This window comes from Populus trichocarpa, chromosome 15, assembly GCF_000002775.5.
Source record: "Populus trichocarpa isolate Nisqually-1 chromosome 15, P.trichocarpa_v4.1, whole genome shotgun sequence".
Classification (NCBI taxonomy): Eukaryota; Viridiplantae; Streptophyta; class Magnoliopsida; order Malpighiales; family Salicaceae; genus Populus; species Populus trichocarpa.
The window spans coordinates 1,906,842-1,933,647 of NC_037299.2; the positions used below are offsets into that span (position 1 = coordinate 1,906,842).

The following is a 26,806-nucleotide window of genomic DNA, read 5'->3' on the forward strand; positions in this document are numbered from 1 at the left end:
CAGTGGTTTATCCCACCAACATGAACATGGAACATATCCGTTCTCCAAATCAAAAAATTATGCTAGTGCTTGCTTATTTTGCTACAGAATTTGATTAAAAACACATGTAATTTACATTTTCATTTATCTGCTTTTGTTGAATTATTGGCATTAAATCTAGCAAGCCTATACATATAATCACCGGAGGAAATACAAATTCAGAGAAATTTCTTCGAAGATTAGTTCAAAAGGTATAAATGTGTTAATGGTGATTGTTGAAAAGTATATGCCCAATCATATAAGAAAGGAAGGAGAAAAAATGGGGTTGCGTTGCAGCCATTGACGAGTTCCATTGCAATCTTACTTAATGAGTCAATGCTACAAAGCTATTAAAAAAAATTTTAAGGGGATAAGTGAATTCCTTTACATTGTGAGAAGAACAATGGCGCATTCACATATTGCTTTCTTCTTTGTTTTAGTTATTTAAATATTTTTTCAGTCACTTAATTTGTTTTTCATTTTGATCTTTCCATATCAAGTTTTTTTGGATTTGATTTAATAATTTATTTTGGTTAACTTAAATTGTATGAGTTTCCGATAATGTCAATAAATTATTCCAGTTTAGTAGATGCTTCATTTGGCAAAACTAAATTCAATTTTATCGATTAAAAGAAATTTAAAACTTTGGGTGCCAAAATTGACACTAAAAAAAAGTCATCCTCTTTTCTTTTTTTATTTTCATTGTAGTTTAGGCGTGTTTTGAAATATTTTGGTCCCTCAAGTTTTAATTTTTGCAACTTTTATACCTTTTTTTTAAGGTTTTTACATTCAGCTTACAAAATTATTTTTTATTCACGTTTCAATTTCTGTACTATTTTATGTATAAGTTTTGGATTTTACTGTTTTCTTTTCTTCTTTATATCATCACCGTTGTACCTCTTCACTTTGGTTTTCACTTGCTAGTTTTCAACGGTAATCAACTATATCAATAAAATCTTTGGATTATTATCAAAAAAATTGTGTACTTAATTTAGACAGAGACTAAAAATAACAAACACACACACAAAACATATAATTTAATGAGCGAAAGAGATTAAGATATGAACCATAAATTCACAATCTTATTCCCTCTTGAAATAATACTAATAAAGTTTGCCTTGTTAAAAGATTTAAAAAAATCTTAAATGAATTACAAATCTTATCTCAACTAGAAAATAAAAAATACAAATTTTGAAATACAAATGAAATAAGCATGAAATAAAAAAAAATACATGGATCTAGAAATAACAAGAAAAATAACAAAATTGACCCACACTAAAGTCCAAATAAGATTTTTTATATCTAAATATTCAAAAGTATACGTAAAGATGTAATTGCTTTTATAGGGAAAATGAGTTCTGAAATTTTAAAAGTTATGGTCCTTTTATGTTATCATTCTGGTTTGGATGGAGAGACCAAACCTTATTTTAAGCCTAAACTTGTCATATTGATTCATAAATAAATGAGTCAAGTAATCTATGTAATCTATTTATTACATATCATCATTTAGTCATAATTAATACATACTTAACTACTCAGAATTACATGTTATCTCATTTTCAGTACTTCAATGGAAATTTCATAGTGAAGATTAACTCTACTTTTTTTAATGATTAATAGTTCATTCTTCATCTCAACCTTTTTATTTGTAGATTAATAATTTTTTTATTCTCTGTTTTTTGATGTCAGGAACCGTGGCTGTCTGAAAACATGGGTCCTCTTTAGTCTAGAAAGTTTGTATCGTTAGTTTGGTCGCTGTTTTACACCATTGTCTCCAACCTCATATTTGACAAAGTCGATTGAAATAAGGTTTATGTAATTTGGCAAAGGCAAGAACTATGTATTTTGTACTATGCATGGTAATGTGAAATCGGCTCCTTTTGATTCCTTAAAAACCTGAATTCCATCTCAATGTATTAGCTAGTCGCTAATGGAAAGGCCGTTAATATAAGAACAGTTTTACTTTGGCTAATTATTTGATCGATGGGAAGTTTTTATTATTTATTTTTTGAGATGAGAAGCTTTTTTATTTTTTTTCTTAAAGAAACTCTAATGGAGGAAAATGACATGCCCTGGGTTACCTGCTTTTATTCAATTTTTTCAATAAATGCATGACTACGTACAAATAGTGGCACCGCATTTGTTGATGACTTTGACCAAGACTTGAAGCTCTTAATAATTTCAATGCAGGAAGATATGCGCTTCACTTGGCAGTGCTGATCTTCAAAGAAATCAATGGAAATGACTAAGAAGCTGAGGCATTGTACAAATTGAATTTGGCCAACAACAACAACCTTTCAGGTGAAATTCCCAGCTTCATTGATCATATGTCCCGGCTTGAAACATTGAATTTGCACAATAATAGCTTTGTTGGAGAGTTACCTTTGTCTTTAAGCCTTTGCATTTCTCTGGTCTTTTTAGACCAGAGTACAGGTTAGTTTCAAGGAGAAATACCAGATTGGATAGGAGAAAGCATGCCATCCCTGAAATTCCTTTTCCCTGCAGTCTAATGGGTTGAATGGAAGCGTATCGCCACATATTTTTCACCTAGCAACCATTCTGATCTTGGACGACGTATCTCTAAACAATATCTCTGGAATCATTCCAAAATGCCTCAATAACCTTAGTTCCCTTGTTTGGAAAACATTTGCTGGGAATTCCATAACTAGCCATGGATTTAATTTTGGTAGCAACGTTGTGCTCCAATATCTGTATCGAAACAAGGTTAGGGTTGGATGGAAAGGAAGAGAGCATGAATATGAAAGTACTCTTGGACTTTTGAGGATCATTAACTTTGCAGGAAACAAATTAACAGGGGAGATTCCAGAAGAAATAATTACAGAAAATGTTGTTTTTATGCTCAACTATAAAAATACATGTAACGAATTAAATAAATAAAAATCTCTAAATGCTACTATTTTTTTAATATATAATCCATCGATTTAAATTAATAAATTGACTTTATTCCTAGCTCTTTGTCAAACTTAATTTCGAATTATTTTAATTTTAACCAGATTGAATTGAAAATATTTTACATTTTTTTAATGGCCCTCTCCAAGAAACTCCCAATAGACTAATTAATTTCAGACCAATTTAAATCGATCAAATTAAGGGAATTAAAACTAAAATTCTTGATGTCCACATGTACCAAACATGGATGTAGAAATACATTAGAGTAAAATGCTTCAAGGCAATAAACAACAGCACTCATCAATACACTATACTCAACATTTATCACATAGCTATAACTATTCTTAGAAGAAGCATGGCAGCTAGCTCTGTCAGAAAAAGAAGGAGGGGTCGCAGCAACACTCGTCAATAAGGCAGCAACAGCACAAAGCTGCAAGGCTGTGAAAATAAATGTAAACGCTTCAAAAATCCAAGAAAATATATACAGAGCAAGAACCAAGAGCAAGACAAATAAAACGAAGATAATTTTATTTATTTATTTGTAATTCATATAAACCACGCAGTATATTAAGATTTTCAAAGAAATTACCATCCCTCGAGGAAACCAGGCTCTCTCCGAGGTGGTGGAGCAGCGTAATATTGTGGAGGTGCCATCACTGGAGGTCCTTGATAATAACCGGCCAAAGGGGCAAAAAAAAAGTAAGAAATTAAATTAAACCGTAAAATGATTTCAAGATAATCCCTTGTGCACAGACTGAAAATTAACAGTTTAAACAAAAAGAAAAAAAAATATCATAATTAATTAGAAAACTGAAGCAAAACCTGTATATATGAGTCTCAAACTTGCATCTTTGAAAGGAAAATGAAAGGAAGGGGAAGAGAAAAGGAAAAAAAGATAAAAAGAAGAAGTATTTTGAAGATTTTTGAAGATGATTAAGATAAGTAAATACCTTGGGCAGGGTAAGGATAACCATACTTGGGGTCACTCATCTCTCTACCAAAGATTCTTCAGAATTTTAGAGGTTAAGATTGAAGATACCAGTACTGTATTTTAGGGAGCGGAGCGGAGCTAGAAGAAGATGTTGTGTGTGAACTTGTGATAAGCTCAGAGTGATGACTTTGTCACTCTCTATCATGTAAACCTTTCCCCCCTTTTTCTTTTTTCATCTTTTTCTCGTTTTCTAAAGCTATTAATGTAGCTTTTTGGTTATTTTACTGAAATAAAAGATACATAGACAGTAAAAATAAAGAAAATAGGATAGAAAATAACATTATTAAAATGAAATTACATTTGATAATAATATATAAGATAAAATAATTATTTTATATTCTGTTTAGTTATGGTAGATAAAATATAATAAAATATAATTTTTTTTAATATATATTATTATCAAACTTATATATTTTAAAAAAATTAATATATATTAAACGTTAAAAATTATAATATTATAATAATTCTAGTTATAAAATTAATATTGATTTGATGGGTTGATAAAGGGCTTAAAATATATTGAATTTAAAAAAAATAGAATAAAAATTGACTTGATTTAGCCGAGTTAAAAACAACTCAGATTAACTCAAAATAAAATATAAATAAAAATTTTGTTGATTTTTTTTCAAAACAAATTAAAAATTTTAGATAATTAAGTTGATATTTTTAACTCATAACTTGAAGTATAAAAATTTATTTCAAAATTATTTTAAATAGATTTATTTTTATATTTTTTTTATTTGAATACATTTTGTGTTTACTCTGACCTTTATATTAAAAAAATAACTAAACATGGTTATTTTAAAGTTTATTTAAAATTATAATAGAGTTGTTTTTTAAAATATTTTTTAATAAAAAATTTATCAAAATAATAGTGGCAATTGTTTGCAGACGTGACCGAAAGTTTCGCTGCCCAAAAAAGTCGAGAAAGGCCCTTCAATTCTTTGATTGATGGGCCATAGGACAGCCTGGAAAGTCACATCGAGGTGGGGATATTATTAATTAATAAAGAAAAACAAATTCAGGGAAATTACTGTTCCCGTACTATTAATTTTTTTAATCTTATTATTATCATTTCACAATTTATTTTAATTGAATTTTAAAAAAAAATCATGTCAGTTAACTAGGGCATAAATGTGAACCGAGACAGGAATATAATGCAGTACCAAGGACTCAAATAATCTGAATCAATCAACAGATAATTAGAAATAAGTTTTTTCAATCTTGAGTGCACTGCCACTCAAAGAAAGATCAGGAGGAGATCCATACTGAACATTGTAGGAATGTTGCAGGGTAATAAATACACAGCAAACTAGCACATGCCGGAGGGATCGCAGCAACACTCTTGCACATGCTCAAACTCATTTATTTGAAAGGGAAAAGGAAAGAAAAAGAAGAAGAAGAAGATGCGTATGAGATTGTAAAGATGACAAGGATAAATGATTACCTTGAGCAGGGTAAGGAGAAGCATGCTTGGGGTCACTCATCTCTACCGAGACTCTCCAGAATTGTAGATGTTGAGATTGAAGGAAACACTGTTTTGGGAGTGAACTGAGCTAGAAGTAGGCACATTTGGGTGCTCAAGCACAAAGTAAAGAAGTTACTTTCAATTCCTTAATTGATGGGCCATGAGACTGCATGGAGTTGGTGATATAATAGAAATCAAGATAATAAAAAAATATATAAAAAATAAATTAAAACAAATTAATTCTATAAAAAAAAACAAAAAATAAATATATCATGAAAATCAATTTAAAACAAACTAAATGATAAAAGTTTCTAGTATCACATCTTTTTTCTTAACAAAATATGAAATGATAGTATATTTAATCGACTCGAGCTTGGCAGGGGCTTCACATCCTAACTTTTTAAGTTCGTGATTCGGATTAATGAATTCAATGAGTTTAATAATTTTTTTTATTTATTTTATCTAATTATAGAATAAAAATTAGGAAAACTATTTTTAAAAAAAATTAACTAAAGAATGAAACCGGAAGATAACAAATTAAAGGAATAAAAAATCTACAAATGACTTTTTTAAAAAACAAATCTTAATACAATGATATACTAAAACGACATGGATTACCCTGTTACACTTACAAATCAAATTATAAGACCATGACAATCATGTAATAATCAAATTTAAACAAATTAGTCCCGCTAAAAAAGAAATACATCACAAAAATAAATTTAAAATAAACCAAATGTTTTTAAAAAATCTCAATTTTGCATTTTTTTTCTTAAAAAAATATTCAAATGATAAAATATTAGATCAGTATGGATTTTGAGTTAATTCACTAAACTTGCAGTTCAAATCATAAACTCAACTGAGTTTAATAATTCTTTTATTACATTTATTTTTTACTTAAATATAAAATAACAAAATAAAAAAAAAACCAAAAAAGAGATCATGCATGTGGGCTTCTAAAAAGAAGAGTCCGCACGCTTGGGTCTAATTTTATATTTTTTTTATTTCTTAAAGGGACAAATGATATTTTTTATTCTTATGAAATTCAAATTCATCATTTATTTTCTCTGTTTTTTCTTTCCCGTCATCTATCTTTTAATTGTAGCATTTCTCAAGAAAAAAAGAAGCAATTTAATATTAATTTGGGCTTCAAATTGTACAATTGAGGGAAAATTCAAAATAAACCGACTTCGAACAAATTAGTTCCATAAAAAAAATACAACATGAAGACAAATTTAAAATAAACCAAGTGTTTTTTTTAAATCTCAAGTTGACATATTTTTCTTAAAAATATATTTAAATGATAAAATATTGAATCAATACAAATTTTATGGATTAACTCATCAAACTTGCAACCCGAGTTATGAACTCAACTGAGTTTAATAATTATTTTATTATATTTATTTTTTACCTAATTATAAAATAACAAAATACAAAAAAAAAAAAGCAAAAAAGAGATCAAGCACGTGGGCTTTTTAAAAAGAAGAGTTTGCACACTCGGGCTTGATTTTATATTTTTTTTCTTGAAGGAACAAATGATATTTTCTATTCGTATAAAATTCAAAATTACCATCTATTTTCTTTATTTTTTTTCACTTAATTCTCTATTTTTTAACTTCATCATTTCTTAAGAAAAAAAGAAGCAATATGGTATTAATTTGGGCTTAAAACAGTGCAATCGAGGAAAAATTCAAAATAAACTGACATTGAACAAATTAGTCCAATGAAAAAAAAAAAGAAATATATCATGAGGATAAATTTAAAATAAACTAAATATTAAAAAAATCTCAATCTAGCATATTTTTCTTAAAAATAATATTTAAATAATAAAATATTAAATTGACTCGAATTTTACTAATTAACTTGTTAAACTTATGACTTCTAGTCATAAACTCAACTGAGTTTAATAATGTTTTTATTATATTTATTTTTTATTTAAATATAAAATAACAAAAAATAAATAAAAAATAACCAATTACATGGACCTACTAAAAAGAAGAGGCTGCATGCCCCGAATTTGATTTTATATTTTTTTTATTCTTGAATGGATAAATAATATTTTTTATTCATATGATATTCAACATCACTATCTATTTTTTCTGTTTTTTTCACGACGTTCCTCTATCTTTTAATTTTATCATATTTTTTAAGAGGGAAAAAAAGCTATTTGGTATTAATTTGGGTTTAAAATAGTGCAATGGAGGAAAACAAAATTGAGAACTGAAAAAAGGAAGCTCTTTTCCAGTGATTTGTTAAAAAATTTTATTATCCCGTTCAATTAGCAATTTCAATAACTAGATCTTTCTGTAAAATAATTGAGCCATCATTCATTCAACCAGTAAATGTGCGTTTGGTACTTTTGTGGTTATGGTTTGAAAAAAATTGTTTTATAAAAAGTATTTTTAGTTGAGGTTGGTTTGAAAAAATAGGTGTTTGATTAAAACTGTGATTGAAATTGAGGTTGAAGAAAAAGTAGTTAATGTGTTTGGTTAAAAAAATGCTTTTTAAATTGAGGTTATAAAATAATTAAAATATATATATTAAAATTGATGATTTTTAATTTAAATATTGTAGATTTAACTATTACTATTACTTCATGAAATAAATAATACTTTATATAAAATATTTTTTATTATGCCATTAAACCATCTACAATTCCATTACGTACAAAATTCATTCGACAAGAACTACAGTTTCTATAATTTTTTGAGCGTGCAATAAAATTAGATAAAATATTATCATGAATAAAATTAATTTGATATTACAGTGCAAGTGAATTTAATTCGCTCTGTACTAGTTTTTCAGGAAAAAAATATTGTTTACATGACAATGTAAAACTATTTAAAAAAAAAATACAAAAACTATACACACTAAAAAACAAAAATCACCCGAACAGTGCAAGTGAATTGCACTGTTCACGGGAACAGTGCAATTTACTTGCACTGTTCGTGTGAACAGTGCAATTCACTTGCACTGTTCGCGACAGTGCAAGTGAATTTGCACTGTTTGCGTGCACATTGCAAGTGAATTGCACTGTGCACGCGAATACAAAATTTAAAAAAGCAGCCTGGAGCTGCTTCGTCAATATCGCGTTCAAAACGTGAATTGGCATGGGTCTCACTAGTTATTTTTAGCATTTTTGATATTACCAAACGTTTGGCTCCTATATTTTGATTGAAACGCTATCTCTACCGCTTAAACATACGGAGCCTAAGTAAATAAGAATGATTTTGCTGTGAAAGACGTATGCAATTCGTAAGGCTGTTGTGATCATTACAATATAACTTGCTTTTACATCCATGAAATGAATAATATGTGTCCTCATGCCACAATTTGTTCACCTATCAAGAAGTTTATTCCTATACTACATCGTATACATGCTATGTCGAGTTTTAAAAAATAATATAAAAAAATTTATACATTGCTAATATTTTTTTAGTTCAAAATTTTTTAAAATCATATTGGGATTATCTTGATGTGACTTGATAGGTTTAGAGAAAACTCAGGTGTCTAGTAAAAAAATAATTTGACTCAAAATAAATATACAAGATGATAATTCTTTATAAATATTAAGATGAAAACATATTGAATCGATTTGGATCAATCTATATTAATTTGCAAATCCACACACCTAATCGTGAGACTATGATAATCCCATAAAAATAAAATCAAAATAAATTATGAAGCTTAATTTTTTTAAAAAAAACTTTATGTTGAAGGATGAAATTGAAAAAAAAACAATGTGAGTCAACCCGGGTTAACCTAACAAACCCATGGCCCGGGTCATGAGACCAGGATAACCCATAAAAAATCAAATTAAAATAAATTATGAATATCAATTCTCAATCAACCAAGTCTTGAAAGATAAAATTAAAAAAAAAACAATTACCAGAAGGACAAAAAACAACTCGTGTTAATTTGATTAATCTGCCAAATGCGTAACCCGAGTTATGAGATGAGAATAACCTCATATAAAGCAAACTTAAACCAAGCATGAAGCCTAATTACCAATCAACTCAACGTTCAATGATGAAATTAAAAAAAAATCAATTAAGAAAAGGAAGAAAAAACTCATGTCAACCGAGTTAACTCGTAAAACTTGTGGTTTAAGTTATGAGACCAAGATGACCTCGTAAATAGTAAATTGAAAACAAATTATGAAATTTAATCCCCAATAAACCTAATATTAAAGAATGTAATTGAAATTAAAAAAATAACACAAAAAACAACTCGAGTTAACCTAAATTAACCCGCCAAACTTGTGACCCGAGTCCTGGAACTGGGATAATCTAATAGAAAACAAATTAAAATAAATCACGAAGCCTAATTCTCAACCAACCCATTGTAAAATGATGAAATTTTTTAAAAAAATCAATTAGAAAAAGGAAAAAAACTTGAGCCAATTGAGTCAACCCATCAAACTTGTGATTTGAGTAATGAGATTACGGTAACTTCATGAAAAGAAAATTTAAAAAATATATAAAATATAATTCTGAATAAATCTAATGTTAAATGATAATATTGAATTTTTTTTAAAAATAAAAATAATATTATAATGAATAATATTTTGCGAGGAGAGGCATCGTAAAGCCCCTCCTCTTTTAGTTTCTTGTTAATAAAATTGAGAAACAAAAATTCAATTAGAAAAAAAAAACCTAAAATCTATTAAATTAATATGTTAAATTTACTATTTGAGTCATGAGAATAAAATAATTTTTTCAAAAAAAAATTATAAAATTATAAAATCCAAGTTTTAATAAATGAAGGATGTAATTAATTTTTTTTAAAATATTGTTTAAGAAAAATTAAATAAATAAATAATATTTTATGGAAAAAAAACGTTTTTTTTTCTCTCACAGCTTGCTTAAAGTGCAGGTGCCAGTTCTATATTGTATTTGGCCGATATGATCTTAGTTAACAATTAAAATTTTTAAATTAAATTAGTTTTTTTCCATTAAATAATATAAATTAATTACAAATAAAGGAATTGTGGCCCGACCACGAAGAACTGCGGGAACGGTGCCATATTCTTCATTGGCTCATATCCAACACATGCATTACAATTAAATGAATGATTAGATTAGTTCTAGTTATTTTACTCATGATTCTCCACGAATTGAATAATTTTTTTGGAAAAAATAAATAATATGTAAGGTTTTTAATTGTGTTTTTTTAATTATAAATTAAAAGGTTTATACATATATTTAATTAAATGTATAAAAAAAATATGCCAATAAATACAAAAAAATAAACAAAGTATTAACGTATTTATTCAACTCGTCTTGCTGCATGCCGGACAATTTTTCTCATAATATAAAAAAATTAAATTATAGGTATTATTAACATGTTTTTTAACATCGAGTAACAAATATAACTGTAAATAAAAAAATCGATGCTTACATATAATAAAATATAATAAAAATCATATGTTTTAATAAAAATATGTAAGATTTTAAGTTAATTTTTAATATAGTAGAATAATAAAATAATGTTGCAATTGGTATAGTGAAACATTATTTCATTAGTGTTTGTATAATATTTAAAAATATATATAAAAATAAATTACAAAAAAATAAAGATAAGAACAAAAAAAAAATATAAATATATATAGAGTGATAAATATTTAAAAAATAAAAAATAATTTTTCCCCCAAAAAAATATAAAGAAAAAAAACTAAAAAACATAAAAATAATAAAATAATAAACCGAAAGTAAAATAATAAAAATAACAAGAATAAAGATATTACAAAGTCATTCTCATACTTGCACACAAAAATAGTCAAGCAAAGTAAAAGATGATATAGTAAACACGCCTCCTCTACGAATTTCCAAGATAAAAGACAACCTATGGTGCACAGAGCTGCAGCATTACATATAGATTTTTAACATAATACCATAAAAAAAATTCATCTCAACTTAAAAATTTAAATAGTTATAATAAAATATAATTTATATTATTTTTTTAATATATATTTTTAAATAAAAAATTTTTGGTTTAAAACTTGTATCGATTTATATTATTTTATGTTTAAATTTTTATTAAATAAATAAAAAATATAAAATTTAAACTCATGATCGCTTGGTTATTAAATTTTGATATTATATTAAGAATTATCTCAACTAAAAAATTTAAATTATTAAATAAAATTTAAAAATATAATTTATATTATTCTCTAATAAATCCATTTGCTACAATACAAAGCAAAATAAATATAGGACATTCCAGTTATCGTGTAATGGGTAAATGGAGATTGTTAGACAAGCAAATTGGTAATATGTTTTTTTTTAATAATATAAATATAGTTTTTTTATGCACTCTAATAATAAAAAGCTTTAACCCAATAAAATTTAATTGATTTGATAAATTTAAAAATAACCCGAATAATTTTTAATCAACTCAATATTGAATAATAAAATTAAAAAAATCCAATTAAAAAATAATAAAAAAAACTTGAGTTTACTCAGGTAAACTCGTAAAACCCATGACACAAGTCATATGACCAAGATAATATCATAAAAAGCAGAAACAAAATATAAATTTAAAAAAATAAAAAAACTAATAAAAAAATATTATTGTAATGTATAGTAAATGTTTTTAAACAAGATATGTAGAAATAATATTTTTTTTAAATAATAAAATAACATTTTGTTTATTCAAAGTGTAAAATAATCATTGAAAAGCCAATAGCATTTCTCATGAGTATTCAAAGACAATATCTTATTTTTAAAATATTTTATACAATTTCTGGAAATTAATTCGTCCAATGAATGCAAATAGAAAGAGATATTTTTTAATACAATTTCTCATATAATCTTATAAAAAACTGATTAAATCATATACCTCTCTTCTTGATTCAAACTCACGCTTAAGTTTTCAAAAACAAAAGTATAAATAAAAAAACAAATCATGTTATTTAAAAAATGGATTCCATAAAACTGGCCACAAAAAAAAATTAATCAAATACAAAATTGATGATTATTTATAAAATTATATAGGATTTTTATTGGGATATATTGACCTTATTAACTTTTTCTAGTCTTGAATTTAATAAAATAAAATTCTAAAACACAAAATATTTTATTATCTACCAGTAAAAAAACACATTAAACAATAATGTGTTTCACAATTGCTATTCTTGAGTGAAAAAACTTTAGTATTTACGAGTTAAGAAAATGATGTTTTTTTCTCAACTATGAAAACACATGTAACGAATTAAATGAAAAAAAAAATCTCTAAATGCTATTATTTCCAGAATATAAAATCTATCGATTTAACATAATAAATTTCGAATTATTTTAATTTCTACTTTCCATAACGTGATGCTTTTCATGTTTTTTAATTTTTGTTTAGTAAAATATTTTTTGTTTAAAAATATATTAAAGTAATATTTTTTTTATTTTTAATATGATTTATAAACACAAAAGGTAATTAATTCAAAGCTAATTTTTTTTTAGAAAAACACACGAATAAACCATAATGAATAACAAAGAAGACCTAAATTATAACTTAATTATAGCAATCATCTCTTATTAATTATATACATATATCGACCTAGTAAACTAGAATATTATATATATATATATATATATATATATATACTGATTCAAAAGCATGTGGTATATATAATATTCAAATTTACTAGGTAGTTATATAGGTCATCTATATACATGACCTATATATAATATTCTAGTTTACTAGGTCGTACTAGGTCGGTATATAGGTCATATATATACATGACCTATATAGCGACCTAGAATATATATATATATATATATATATATATATATATATATATATATATATATATATGTTTACTAATTAAAAAGCATGGATATACGGTAGTGACAAATAAGACCTAATTCATAACTTAATTACAGCATCATTTCTTGTTAATTGGAGTAAAGGAATATTGTATATAATGATAACCCATCAAGTGACCGAAGATAATGGGAAAACAATCAGAAGAAAATGTCTGTCTATAAAGTCAACTAATAAAAACAAAGGAAATACTTAGAAAACACGGGGAAATTGCCAATCACGACAAACCAACTTGTTGGAACTATTGCTTGGTCAAAACTTAAAACCCATCTAATTCATAATCCCGATAAATTAGTAAAAAGAAAATCATACATTATAAAAAAAATTGTTAATTTCTAAATGCTATTATTCCTAGCTCTTTGTCAAACTTAATTTCGAATTATTTTAATTTTAACCAGATTGAATTGAAAATATTTTACAGTTTTTTAATGGCCCTCTCCAACAAAATCCCTATAGCTGTATCATTTCCATTATGAGTACATTTATTTATTAGACTAATTAATTTCAGACCAATTTAAATCGATCAAATTAAGGGAATTAAAACTAAAATTCTTGATGTCCACATGTACTAAACATGGATGTAGAACTACATCAGAGTAAAATGTTCCAATGCAATAAACAACAGCACTCATCGATACACTATACTCAACATTTATCACTTAGCTGTAATTATAGTGTGTGTTTGAGAGTGTGATTGAGGTTACTTTTCAAAATGTTTTTCACTCAGAAAATTATATCAATAATATTTTTTATTTTTTAAAAATAAAAAACATATTAATTTAAAAAAATTCAATTTTTTTCAAAAATATTTTTAAAACACACTATCAAACACTCCAAGCAGCATGATAGCTAGCTCTGTCACAAAAGGAAGGAGGAGGGGTCGCAGCAACACTCGTCAATAAGGAAGCAACAGCACAAAGCTGCAAGGCTGTGACAATAAATACAAACACTTCAAAAATCCAAGAAAATATATACAGATCAAGAACCAAGAGCAAGACAAATAAAAAGAAGATGTTTTTATTTATTTTTTTGTAATTCATATAAACCATGCAGTATAACTCAACATTTATCACATAGCTGTAACTATTCTTAGAAGAAGCATGATAGCTACCTCTGTCAACAAAAAATGAAGGAGGGGTCGCAGCAACACTCAATAAGGGAGCAACAGCGCAAAGCTGCAAGGCTGTGACAACAAATGTAAACGCTTCAAAAATCCAAGAAAATATATACAGAGCAAGAACCAAGAGCAAGACAAATAAAACGAAGATAATTTTTTTTATTTTTTTTGTAATTCATGTAAACCAGGCAGTATATTAACATTTTCAAAGAAATTACCATCCCTCAAGGAAACCAGGCTCTCTCGGAGGTGGTGGAGCGGCATAATATTGTGGAGGTGCCATCACTGGAGGTCCTTGATAATAACCTGCCAAAGGGGCAAAAAAAAAAGAAATTAAATTAAACCATAAAATGATATCAAGATAATCTTCAAAATCAAAGAAACCAAAATAGCATAAGGATAAGAAAAGGAATCATATAACTCAGGGTACTTATGACAACAGATAATCAGAAAAGAATAGTAATAAAAAAACTCTTCGTGGCATAAATGAACTCTCGAATGATCCTCTAAAGAGAATCTCTTGTGCATAGACTGAAAATTAACAGTTTAAACAAGAAGATAAAAAAATATCATAATTAATTAGAAACTGAAACAAAACCTATATATATGCTCCTCAAACTTGCATCTTTGAAAGGAAAATGAAAGGAAGGGGAAGAGAAAAGGAAAAAAAGAAGAAGGATTTTGAAGATGTTTGAAGATGATTAAGATAAATAAATACCTTGAGCAGGGTAAGGATAACCATAATTGGGGTCTCTCATCTCTCTACCAAAGATTCTTCAGGATTTTAGATGTTAAGATTGGAGAAACCAGTACTGTATTTTATAAACCGAATTAAACTCTTATTTTTATAATGAAAACCTTAAAAACAAAACAACATTTATTATGTTTGAGGGACGGCTAGCAGTCGGCTTTAAATTGTATTCTCTTTCAAGGCAAAGCGCCCAATCTTGCCTAGGCTTGGGCTTTCTAAAATCAATTTCTCTTGGAACCTAATAATTAAAATAATGAAATTATAATACTTCATACTACTACTAACTTTAATACCTGCGCGATGGTGCAGGAGTTTTAAGTAAATTGTGGTTTTAATTATTATAATAAACACTTAATCAGAAATATTATACAAGAAAAACTTGATATTCATAAAGTTATTGGTAAATTATAAAAGTTGCTATAAAAGTTAAGTAAAGAGAGTTAAATCCAAGTAAAACAAAAGTATTTACAGCTAAATATTTTATGTTTTTTAACGTCCAATCAGCTTGCGATGCTGGATAAGAAAGCATTGATTAACTGAATGCTAGTTTTTTCCTATAGCAAAAGATAAGTGTAACTGTAAGCTATAAATATTTCCTAATGCAATAAACATCAAATATTTTTGAAGATAAATAAGAAATGAGAAATAAAGATGTAATTGTTGCACTGAGTATATGAGTTAATAAAAAAAAAAAGGTAATTATAAAGTGAGAATGATATAGCTGATTGCGATTGAATTAATTTTTGTTAAATAAAGAGATGGTGGAGCAATTCAGAGAACTAAATGATATTGTAGATGCAAACCTTTTCAGGTGATGAAATGGAGAGGCATTGCTTCTTTGGAAGTGCTGGTGTAGAACCGATATCATCTCACTTCAAATATAAACAAAAGAGCTGGCATGTTAAGATTTTATAAGAAATGTTAAGAGTTTATAAGGAAAAGTGCAGGAATGATGGATTAAAACTTGTAAAATATAGCATTGAAAAATAAGTTTACATGGAGAGGCATGAAATAGGAACAAAACAAAAATATCTTGCGGCATGTCCGCGCGATATATATAAAAAACACTTCGGATTAACCTAACCTTTGTCTCTTTTTTTTCCCTGGAAAAACCTTAAAACAGCTTCGTTTTGGTAAAAAAAGGGTTTTTCATCTGCCGAACGTGGTCATGAGTCAATAGTCACCATGTTAACATACAGGGCCAGGCCAGATTGAGTTTCGTAACCATGGTTAATTGTCTACATATTTTCTATGATTCCTGAGACTTTAAGTTCACGGGTCAATTCTGCAAAATCCAGCAGCATATAGGCGTAGCTGGATGCTTACATACTGATTCCTGAAACTTTGCATTTTATTTTGTCTGTAAAGTAAAAGAACTCGACAGAAGTGAAAAACAAACCTGACAGTGTAGATTATTTGCAGACTAAACCAAAATGGCTCGAGCAAAATCCAATGTTGTCTAAGGTGCAATGAAAAAAAGAGACAGTCTTGCAAAACATATGAAGAACCCATTAAAACCAGGAAGAAGAAAAAAACTAACTTTAAAAACACCAGATGAAAAGAAAACCAAAGAGCAATGAAATAAGCAGGCAATTTCGATCACCGGTAACTAAATGAACAACCCATGCGCACCGAAAAAAACAACATTAAAAAGAGCAGCTGAAAAGAAAGACAAAAAGCAATGAAATAACCTGGGAATTCTGATCACCAGGAGTCAAACAAAAAGCTGCTGGGAACCGAGTGTTCTCTTGAGTGCAATGGAAGAAGCAAACCCTTCAAAGCAATTGGAAAGAGGCCAAACATCCCGTGAGTTAAAGTAAAATAAAATTAAGAAGCCACAAAACCATAATAATTAAAAGAGAAAGAACGAACACACACTAATTTGAAGAAGTTGCTGAAAAAACAAAACCAGAGCTAAAGGCAACGAAGAGTGCAAGAAAAAGAAAAGACAGTGGTAAGTTGTCAAAGCATTTAATGCACCATCATAATTTCGCTTGTGCAAATAAAATTCTTTCCTACTGCAGATAAGAAAAAAAGACTCAATTGCAAATGACAAAGAAAAAACAGTGTAAAATTTCAAAGCATTTAATGCACAAATATGATGATATCGCTTTTGTAAGTCAAATATTTTCCAAACTATATCTAGTTAAAGTTCTTTTAATAATATAATAATAACTAACAAAGAAAATTGTTTGGTGGGGAAAGCACAGTGCTTTCCCCGCGTGTTTTAGAGTTCTTTTAATTATTAACTATCTTAAGAATAATAATAAATTAAACTAATGTGCATAATTATAAAAAAGTCATTCAAAGAGAAATTAATTTCTCATGAGTATTCAAAGACAATATCTTATTTTTAAAATATTTTATACAATTTCTGGAAATTAATTTGTCCACTGAATGCAAATAGAAAGAGATATTTTTTAATACAATTTCTCATATAATCTTATAAAAAACTGATTAAATCATATATTTTTCTTCTTGATTGAAACTCACGCTTAAGTTTTCAAAAATAAAAGTATAAATAAAAAACAAATCATGCTATTTAAAAAATGAATTCCATAAAACTGGCCACAAAAAAAAATTAATCAAATACAAAATTGATGATTATTTATAAAATTATATAGGATTTTTATTGGGATATATTGAGCTTATTAACTTTTTCTAGTCTTGAATTTAATAAAATAAAATGCTAAAACACAAAATATTTTATTATCTACCAGTTAAAAAAACACTCATTAAATAATAAAGTGTTTTACAATTGCTATTTTTGAGTGAAAAAACTTGAGCATTTACGAGTTAAGAAAATGTTTTTTTTTTTTTTTGCTCAACTATCAAAATAAACGCAACGAATTAAATAAATAAATAAATAACCTCTAAATGTTATTATTTTCTGAATATATAATCTATCGATTTATCATAATAAATTCACTTTATTCCTAGCTCTTTGTCAAACTTAATTTCGAATTATTTTAATTTTAACCAGATTGAATTGAGAATATTTTTCAGTTTTTTAATGGCCCTCTCCCACAAACTCCCAATAGCTGCATCATTTCCATTGCGAGTCCATTTATTAGACTATTTAATTTCAAGCCAATTTAAATCGATCAAATTAAGGGAATTAAAACTAAGATTCTTGATGTCCACATGTACTAAACATGGATTAGTATGGATTGTAAAAGCCAATAAAAAATATCTTAACCATTAAAAAATACAATCTTATTACAAAATTAAAGTTTTTTTAAATTTAGTCATATAGCTGATATGAAGCCTAATTCGAGCCAAAGTTCATTTTAAATTAATTTTAAACTGGTTTAATTGATTTGATTAAACTCGATTGAAAACTAGTTAAATCAATTTTAATTTTTTTTCAAAAAAATACTTATTTAATATTATATCATTTTATTATATAAAAACACAAAATGATATCATTTTAAAATTTATCTAATAAATCCATAACCTAAATTTTAAATCTGGTTAGACTCCAAACGGAGACACAAGTATGATTTCAAAATCTACCACTAACAAGACTTCCATCGAATAAATTAAAAAAGAACTAAAAAAACAAGAAGTCTCCCCTCGCCCCTCCGCTCCAGAAAAAAGAAACGGGAAGCACTAATAATAATAATAATAATTATTATTATTATTATAACTATAATATATATTCAAACTGCTCAGTGTTTTACTTTGAAAATTCACAGTAAAATATTGAGTTGTTTTTCTCTTTTTTTTTTTAATTTTTTTTGGTTTTATGAGCTGTTTTTGTTTTGTTTTTTTATGCCTTTCAGGTTTTTTTTTTTACTTCTTTCTTTGTTTTTTCTTTTAATAAATTTTTTTTGTTTAATTTAGTTTGTTAATGTTAAATTATTTTTATTTAGTTATTAGATTATCATAACATGGATCCCAGTTTTAACAGGTTAACTTGGTTTGACAAGTTAACTCGGATTTTTTTTCTTTTTAATTAAATTTTTTCGTTTACTTTAGTTTGTTAATGTTAAATTTATTTCTATTAGTTATCAGACTTTCATGACACATATTCCAGGTTTCACGGGTTAACCCAGTTAATTTTGGGTTAACCCGTCTATTTTTTTGTTTTTTTTCTTTTAATAATTTTTTTTATTTAATTTAGTTTGTTAATGTTAATTTTTTACTTAGTTATCAGACTTTCATGACACGGATCCCGGGTTTAACAGGTTAACCTAGTTGGACGAGTTAACCCAGAGTTTTTTTTTTTTTGCTTTTTTTCTTTTTAATTAATTTTTTTCGTTTAGTTTAGTTTGTTAATGTTAAATTTCTTTCTATTTCGTTATCAGACTTTTATGACACATATACCGGGTTTTACGAGTTAACCTGATTTCACGAATTAACCCAGTTAATTCCGGGTTACCCCGTCAAATTATTTTTTTTGTATTTAGTTATCAAACTTTCATGATGTGAATCCCAGGTGTGACGGGTTAACCTGATTTGAAGGGTTAACCCAGTTAATGCAGATTTTTTTCTTTTTCTTCATTAGTTTTTTTCTTCATGTTGGTTTTTCTTCATTAGTTTTTTTCTTTTTAATTAATATATTTAATTATCACACTTTTATGACACGACCTTGCAGCTAGACCCACATCCAAGGCTTTTCGGTCTAGGGTTGCAGCCAGACTCACTTAAACTTGAGTCATGTAAGTTTAATATTATTATTAATATTATAAATATTACTCTTGGGTCAAGCGTTGTAGCTAGAGCCAAGGTTTTTGGGTATCTCTTTACAGAAAGACCTAATACTCTTAAATCTTAGCTTTTTATATATTTTTATGCAAGAAAACAAAATTAACCCGTGGTGTATGCCTTTGTTTTTTTTCCTTTTCTTTTCCTTTTTAAGTCTTTTACTGTGGACTGCACGGTGCAGTCCATAGTAAAAAAGTTGATGCTTTTAGTTTTCTTTTTTCTTTTTTTTTGTTCTTTAATTAATTTTTTTAATTTACTTTCTTACTATTAAATTTTTTCTATTTAATTATCAGACTTTTATGACACGGATCCAAGATTTGACGGGTTAACCTAGTTGATTCAGATTTGTTTTTTCTTCATTAGTTTTTTTCATTATGTGAATTTTTTTCTCTTTGCCTTTTCTTTTTTAATTAATCTTTTTTAATTTAGTTCATTAATATTAAATCTTTTTTCTATTTAGTTATCATACTTTCATGACATGAATCCCAGATTTGACAGGTTAACCTGATTTGGCGGGTTAACCCAGTTGATTTAGATTTTTTTTCTTTTTTTTCATTAGTTTTTTTCTTTCAATTTCATATTTTAATTTTGTGTGCAGTCAACAGTGAAAAGGTTGATGCCTTTAGTTTTTTTTTTTTCATTTTATGCCTTTCACTATGGACTGCACAGTGCAGTCCACGGTGAAAAGGCTGATGACTTCTTTTTTTGTTATTATTTTTTTTAATTTAGTTTGATGATATTAATCTTTTTCTATTTAATTATCACACTTTTATGACACGGATCTCAGGTTTGACGGGTTGACCCAGTTAATTTAGATTTTTTCTTTTTTCTTCATTAGTTTTTTTCTTCTTATAGGTTTTTTTTTCTTTTATTTTTTGTTTTTAATTAATATTTTTTTTGTTTAATTTAGTTCATTAATATTAAATTTTTTTCTATTTAGTTATCGACTGATGCCTTTATTTTTATTTTTTTTTTGCCCTTTTTATGCCTTTGACTGTGGATTGCACAGTGCAGTCCACAGTGAAAAGGTTGATGCCTTTTGATTGTTTTTATTTTTTTTCTTTTTAATTAATTTTTTTTTCTTTTAATTTGATTTGTTTATGTTAAATTTTTTTTATTTAGTTATAAGACTTTCATGACACGGATCTCAGGTTTGACGGATTAGCTTAGTTAATTCAGATTTTTTTTTCTTTTTCGTCATTAGTTTTTTTCTTCATATAGGTTTTTTCTTCTTTGTTTTTCCCTTTCTAATTAGTTTTTTTTTTTTTAATTTAGTTTGTTGATATTAAATTTTTTTCTATTTAGTTATAAGACTTTCATGACACGGATCTCAGGTTTGACAGGTTAACCCAGTTAATTTAGGTTTTTTTTTCTTTTTCTTCATTAGTTTTTTTATTTTTATAGGTTTTTTTTTTCTTTTTGCTTTTTTAATGTTTTTATGCCTTTGACTGTGGACTGCACAGTGAAAAGGCTGATGTCTTTTGTTTGTTTTTGTTTTTTTTCCTTTTTAATTAATTTTTTTCGTTTAATTTAGTTTGTTAATGTTAAATTTTTTTGTATTTAGTTATCAAACTTTCATGATACGGATCCCGGGTTTGACGGGTTAGCCCAGTTAATTCTGGGTAACCCGTCAATTTTTTTTTTCTATTTATTTATCAAACTTTCACGACATGAAGCTTAGGTTTGACGGGTTAACCTGGTTTGAAGGGTTAACCAAGTTAATTCAGATTTTTTTTCTTCATTAGTTTTTTTCTTCATGTTGGTTTTTTTTTCTATGTTTTTTTAATTAATCTATTTAATTATCACACTTTTATGATACGAACTTGCAACCAAACTCACATCCAAGGCTATTGGGTCTGGTATTGTAGACAGACCCACTTAAACTTGGGTCATCCAAGTTTAATGTTATTATTAATATTATAAATATTACTCTTGGGTTAGGCTTTGCAGCCAAACCCAAAACTCTTGGGTATAACTTTGCAGAAAAACCTAAAACTTTTAGATTTTAATTTTTTTGATATTTTTTATGCAAAAAACATTGACCAGCAGCATCACACGAGTCATGTAACTAGCATATACTAAAACTGCTCAGTGTTTCAATGTGCAGTCCACAGTGAAACGCTGAGCTGTCTTTGTTTTAAAACAACAAATTTGTTTTTATGCCTTTATGGGTTTTTTTTTGCTTTTTTTTTTGCGTTTTTTTCTTTTAATGAATTTTTTTTGTTTAATTTAGTTTGTTAATGTTAATTTTTTTAATTTAGTTATCAGGCTTTTATGACACCGATTCCGAGTTTGACGGGTTAACCCAGAATTTTTTTTTTGCTTTTTTTCTTTTTAATTATTTTTTTTCGTTTAGTTTAGTTTGTTAATGTTAAATTTCTTTTTATTTATTATAACATATACTAAAACTGCTCAGTGTTTCACTGTGCAGTCCATAGTGAAACGCTGAGCTGTCTTTTTTTTTTGTTTTTATTTTTTTTTGTTTTTTTTCTTTGTGTTTTTTTTTTTTAATGAATTTTTTTTTGTTTAATTTAGTTTGTTAATGTTAATTTTTTTTATTTAGTTATGAGGCTTTTATGACACCGATTCCGAGTTTGACGGGTTAACCTGGTTTGACAAGTTAACCCAGAATTTGTTTTTGCTTTTTTATTTTTAATTAATTTTTTTCGTTTAGTTTAGTTTGTTAATGTCAAATTTTTTTCTATTTAATTATCAGACTTTCATGACACGTATCCGGGGCTTGATGGGTTAACCCAGTTAATTTTGGGTTGACCCATCAAAATTTTTTCTATTTTGTTATCAAAATTTTATGACGCGAATTCCAGGTTTGACGGGTTAACCTGGTTTGAAGGGTTAACCCCGTTAATTCATATTTTTTTCTTTTTCTTCATTAGTTTTTTTTTCCTGTTGGTTTTTTTTCTTTTTAATTAATCTATTTAATTATCACACTTTTATGACACGACCTTGGAGCCAAACCCACATCCAAGGCTCTTGGGTTTGGGGTTGCAGCCAGACTCACTTAAACTTGAGTCATGTAAGTTTAATATTATTATTAATATTATAAATATTAGTCTTGGGTTAAGCGTTGAAACTAGAGCAAAGGCTTTTGAGCATATCTTTGCAGAAAGACCTCACACTCTTAGATCTTAGCTTTTTTATATATTTTTTATGCAAAAAAAAAAAATTAAACCGTGACGTGTGCCTTTTTTTTTTCTCTTTTCCTTTTTAAGCCTTTTACTATGGACTGCACGGTGCAGTCCATGGTGAAAAAGCTGATGCCTTTAGTTTCTTTTTTGTCTTTTTTTTTGTTTTTTAATTATTTTTTTTAATTTAGTTTCTTAATATTAAATTTTTTCTGTTTAATTATCAGACTTTCATGACACGGATCCCAGGTTTGACAGGTTAACCCAGTTGATTCAGATTTTTTTTTTCTTCATTAGTTTTTTTCTTCCTGTAGGTTTTTTTTCTCTTTGCTTTTTCCTTTTTAATTAATCTTTTTTTTAATTTATTTCATTAATATTAAATCTTTTTACTATTTAGTTACCACGCTTTCATGACACAAATCCCAGGTTTGACAGGTTAACCTGATTTGACGGGTTAACTTAGTTGATTCAGATTTTTTTCTTTTTCCTCATTAGTTTTGTTATTCCGATTTCATCTTTTAATATTGTATGTAGTCCACAGTAAAAAGCTGATGCCTTTACTTTTGTTTTTTGCTTTTATTTTTTTATGTTTTTCACTGTGGACTGCACAATACATTCTACAGTAAAAAGGCTGATGCATTCTATTTTTTTAATTAATTTTATTTATTTAGTTCGTTTGATATTAATTTTTTTCTATTTAGTTATCAGACTTTTATGACACGGATCTCAGGTTTGACAGGTTAACTCAGTTAATTTAGATTTTTTTTCTTTTTCTTCATTAATTTTTTTCTTCTTATAAGTTTTTTTTCTTTTATTTTTTCTTTTTATTTAATTTAGTTCATCAATATTAATTTTTTTTTCTCTTTATTTATCGACTGATGCCTTTAGTTTTTTTTTTTTTTGCTTTTTTGTTGTTTTTATGCCTAAATGGATTTTTTTTTTGTTATCAACTGATGTCTTTAGTTATGACACTGATCCTGGATTTGACAGGTTAACCCGATTAATTCTATGTTAACCCGTTAAATCTTTAAAAAACAAATCATGTTATTTAAAAAATGGAATCCATAAAACTGGCCACAAAAAAATTAATCAAATACAAAATTGATGATTATTTATAAAATTATATAGGTTTTTTATTGGGATATATTGAGCTTATTAACTTTTTCTAGTCTTGAATTTAATAAAATAAAATGCTAAAACACAAAATATTTTATTATCTAACAGTTAAAAAAACACTCATTAAACAATAATGTGTTTCACAATTGCTATTTTTGAGTGAAAACACTTTTAAGTATTTACGAGTTAAGAAAATGTTGTTTTTTTGGGACCAATTTAAATCGATCAAATTAAGGGAATTAAAATTAAAATTCTTGATGTCCACATGTACTAAACATGGATGTAGCACTACATTTGAGTAAAATGTTCCAAGGCAATAAACAACACTATACTCAACATTTATCACATAGCTATAACTATTCTTAGAAGAAGCATGGCAGCTCGCTCTGTCAGAAACAGAAGAAGGAGGGGTCGCAGCAACACTCGTCAACAAGGAAGCAACTGCACAAAGCTGCAAGGCTGTGACAATAAATGTAAACGCTTCAAAAATCCAAGAAAAATATATACAGAGCAAGAACCAAGAGCAAGACAAATAAAACGAAGATAATTTCATTTATTTTTTTGTAATTCATATAAACCAGGCAGTATATTAAGATTTTCAAAGAAATTACCATCCCTCAAGGAAACCAGGCTCTCTCCGAGGCGGTGGAGCGGCGTAATATTGTGGAGGTGCCATCACTGGAGGTCCTTGATAATAACCTGCCAAAGGGGCAAAAAAAAGTAAGAAATTAAATTAAACCATAAAATGATTTCAAGATAATATTCCCTTGTGCATAGACTGAAAATTAACAGTTTAAACAAAAAGAAAAAAAATATCATAATTAATTAGAAAACTGAAGCAAAACCTGTATATATGAGTCTCAAACTTGCATCTTTGAAAGGAAAATGAAAGGAAGGGGGAGAGAAAAAGCAAAAAAGAAAAGGTATTTTGAAGATCTTTGAAGATGATTAAGATAAGTAAATACCTTGAGCAGGGTAAGGATAACCATACTTGGGGTCACTCATCTCTCTACCAAAGATTCTTCAGGATTTTAGATGTTAAGATTGAAGAAACCAGTACTGTATTTTAGGAGTGAACTAAGGTAGAAGAAGATGTTGTGTGTGAACTTGTGATAATCTCAGAGTGATGACTTTGTCACTCTCTATCATGTAAACCTTTCCTCCCTTTTTCTTTTTTGCATCTTTTTCTCGTTTTCTAAAGCTATTAAGGTGGCTTTTTGGTTATTTTACTGAAATAAAAGATACATAGACAGTAAAAATAAAGAAAATAGGATAGAAAATAACATTATTGAAATAAAATTGTATTTGATAATGATATGTAAAATAAAATAATTATTTTATATTTATTTAGTTATGGTGGATAAAATATAATAAAATATAAAAAATTTCTTTTTTTTCTTTAACATATATTGTTATCATTTAAAAAAATTAATATATATCAACGTTAAAATTTATAATATTATAATAACTCTAGTTATAAAATTAATATTGATTTGATGGGCTAAACTAACCTGAATTTTAAAAAAAATAGAATAAAAATTAACTCGATCTAACCTGGTTAAAAACTTAGATCAACTCAAAATAAAATACAGGTAAAAGTCTTATTGATTTTTTAAAAAAAATTAAAAATTTTGGGCAATTAAACTGATCCTTTCAACACATAACTTGAAGTATAAAAATTTGTTTTAAAATTATTTCAAATAAATTTATTTTTATTTTTTTTTATTTAAACACATTTTGTGTTTACTCTAACCTTTATATTAAAAAAAAATAACTAAACACCTTTATTTTAGAGTTTATTTAAAATTATGATAGTAGTTGTTTTATAAAATATTTTTAATAAAAAATTTATCAAAATAATATTTTTATTATTTATTTAAAAAATTATTTTTAATATCAACATATTAAATTTTTAAAAAAATCAAATTTTACCTAGCCCATACCAAACGCGTTCTAACTCGTCATTCTCTCAGAGTGGGCGGTTGTTCAATGGAATGACGTGTGTTAGAACGTGTGGATAACGTTGGCAATTGTTTGCAGACGTGACCGAAAGTTTCGCTGCCCAAAAAAGTCGAGAAAGGCACTTCAATTCTTTGATTGATGGGCCATAGGACAGCCTGGAAAGTCACATCGAGGTGGGGATATTATTAATTAATAAAGAAAACAAATTCAGGGAAATTACTGTTCCCGTACTATTAATTTTTTTAATCTTATTATTCATCATTTCACAATTTATTTTAATTGAATTTAAAAAAAAAATCATGTCAGTTAACCAGGGCATAAATGAGAACCGAACATTGTAATGTTGTGTGCACTGCCACTCAAAGAAAGATCAGAAGGAGTACATGCCGGAGGGATCGCAGCAACACTCTTGCACGAGGCAGCAAAAACACAAAATTGTAAGGCTGTGTCAATAAATATAACCAAACAAACACATTAAAATTCCAGAATTATATATGTTGCTGTCGCTTGTGGCTTATGGGAATATGCTGGAATAGGGCAACATATGTCTCTTTGAGTTTTATTTTTTGTTTTGTTGCCGGGAATGATTAATAAGTTTGGTATAGGGGTGTTGCTTCTTGCTGCGGTAAAAGGATATTAAAAAAATTATTAATATTTTTTGGATGGTTAGAATTTTTTTTAATTTCTAAAATTTATTGAGTAGTTAATAAATATATATTATATAATTCTATTTTAATATAGTAAAAATAACAAATTTCTCACTTTTATATTGATGTAGATATATTATTGAACCACGCTAAAT

At 26.9% G+C, this 26,806-nt stretch overlaps 2 long non-coding RNA genes across 3 annotated transcripts; both read right to left on the minus strand.

Annotated features, from left to right (window-relative positions):
* Positions 1-3,125: 3,125 nt before the first annotated feature.
* LOC18105652 (uncharacterized) lies at positions 3,126-25,069 on the minus strand. Of its 2 annotated transcripts, none has more exons than XR_008057390.1 (3): positions 25,008-25,069; positions 24,654-24,741; positions 3,126-3,366 (listed from the first exon to the last, which is right to left on the minus strand). It is a non-coding gene; the product is annotated as an uncharacterized LOC18105652 (long non-coding RNA). The 2 variants fall into 2 exon arrangements; XR_002978066.2 differs by lacking the exons at positions 24,654-24,741; positions 25,008-25,069 and adding exons at positions 3,518-3,593; positions 3,879-4,091.
* Positions 14,205-15,284, minus strand: LOC18105651 (uncharacterized). The gene is made up of 3 exons (XR_002978068.2): positions 15,041-15,284; positions 14,541-14,628; positions 14,205-14,388 (listed from the first exon to the last, which is right to left on the minus strand). It is a non-coding gene; the product is annotated as an uncharacterized LOC18105651 (long non-coding RNA).
* Positions 25,070-26,806: the final 1,737 nt, after the last annotated feature.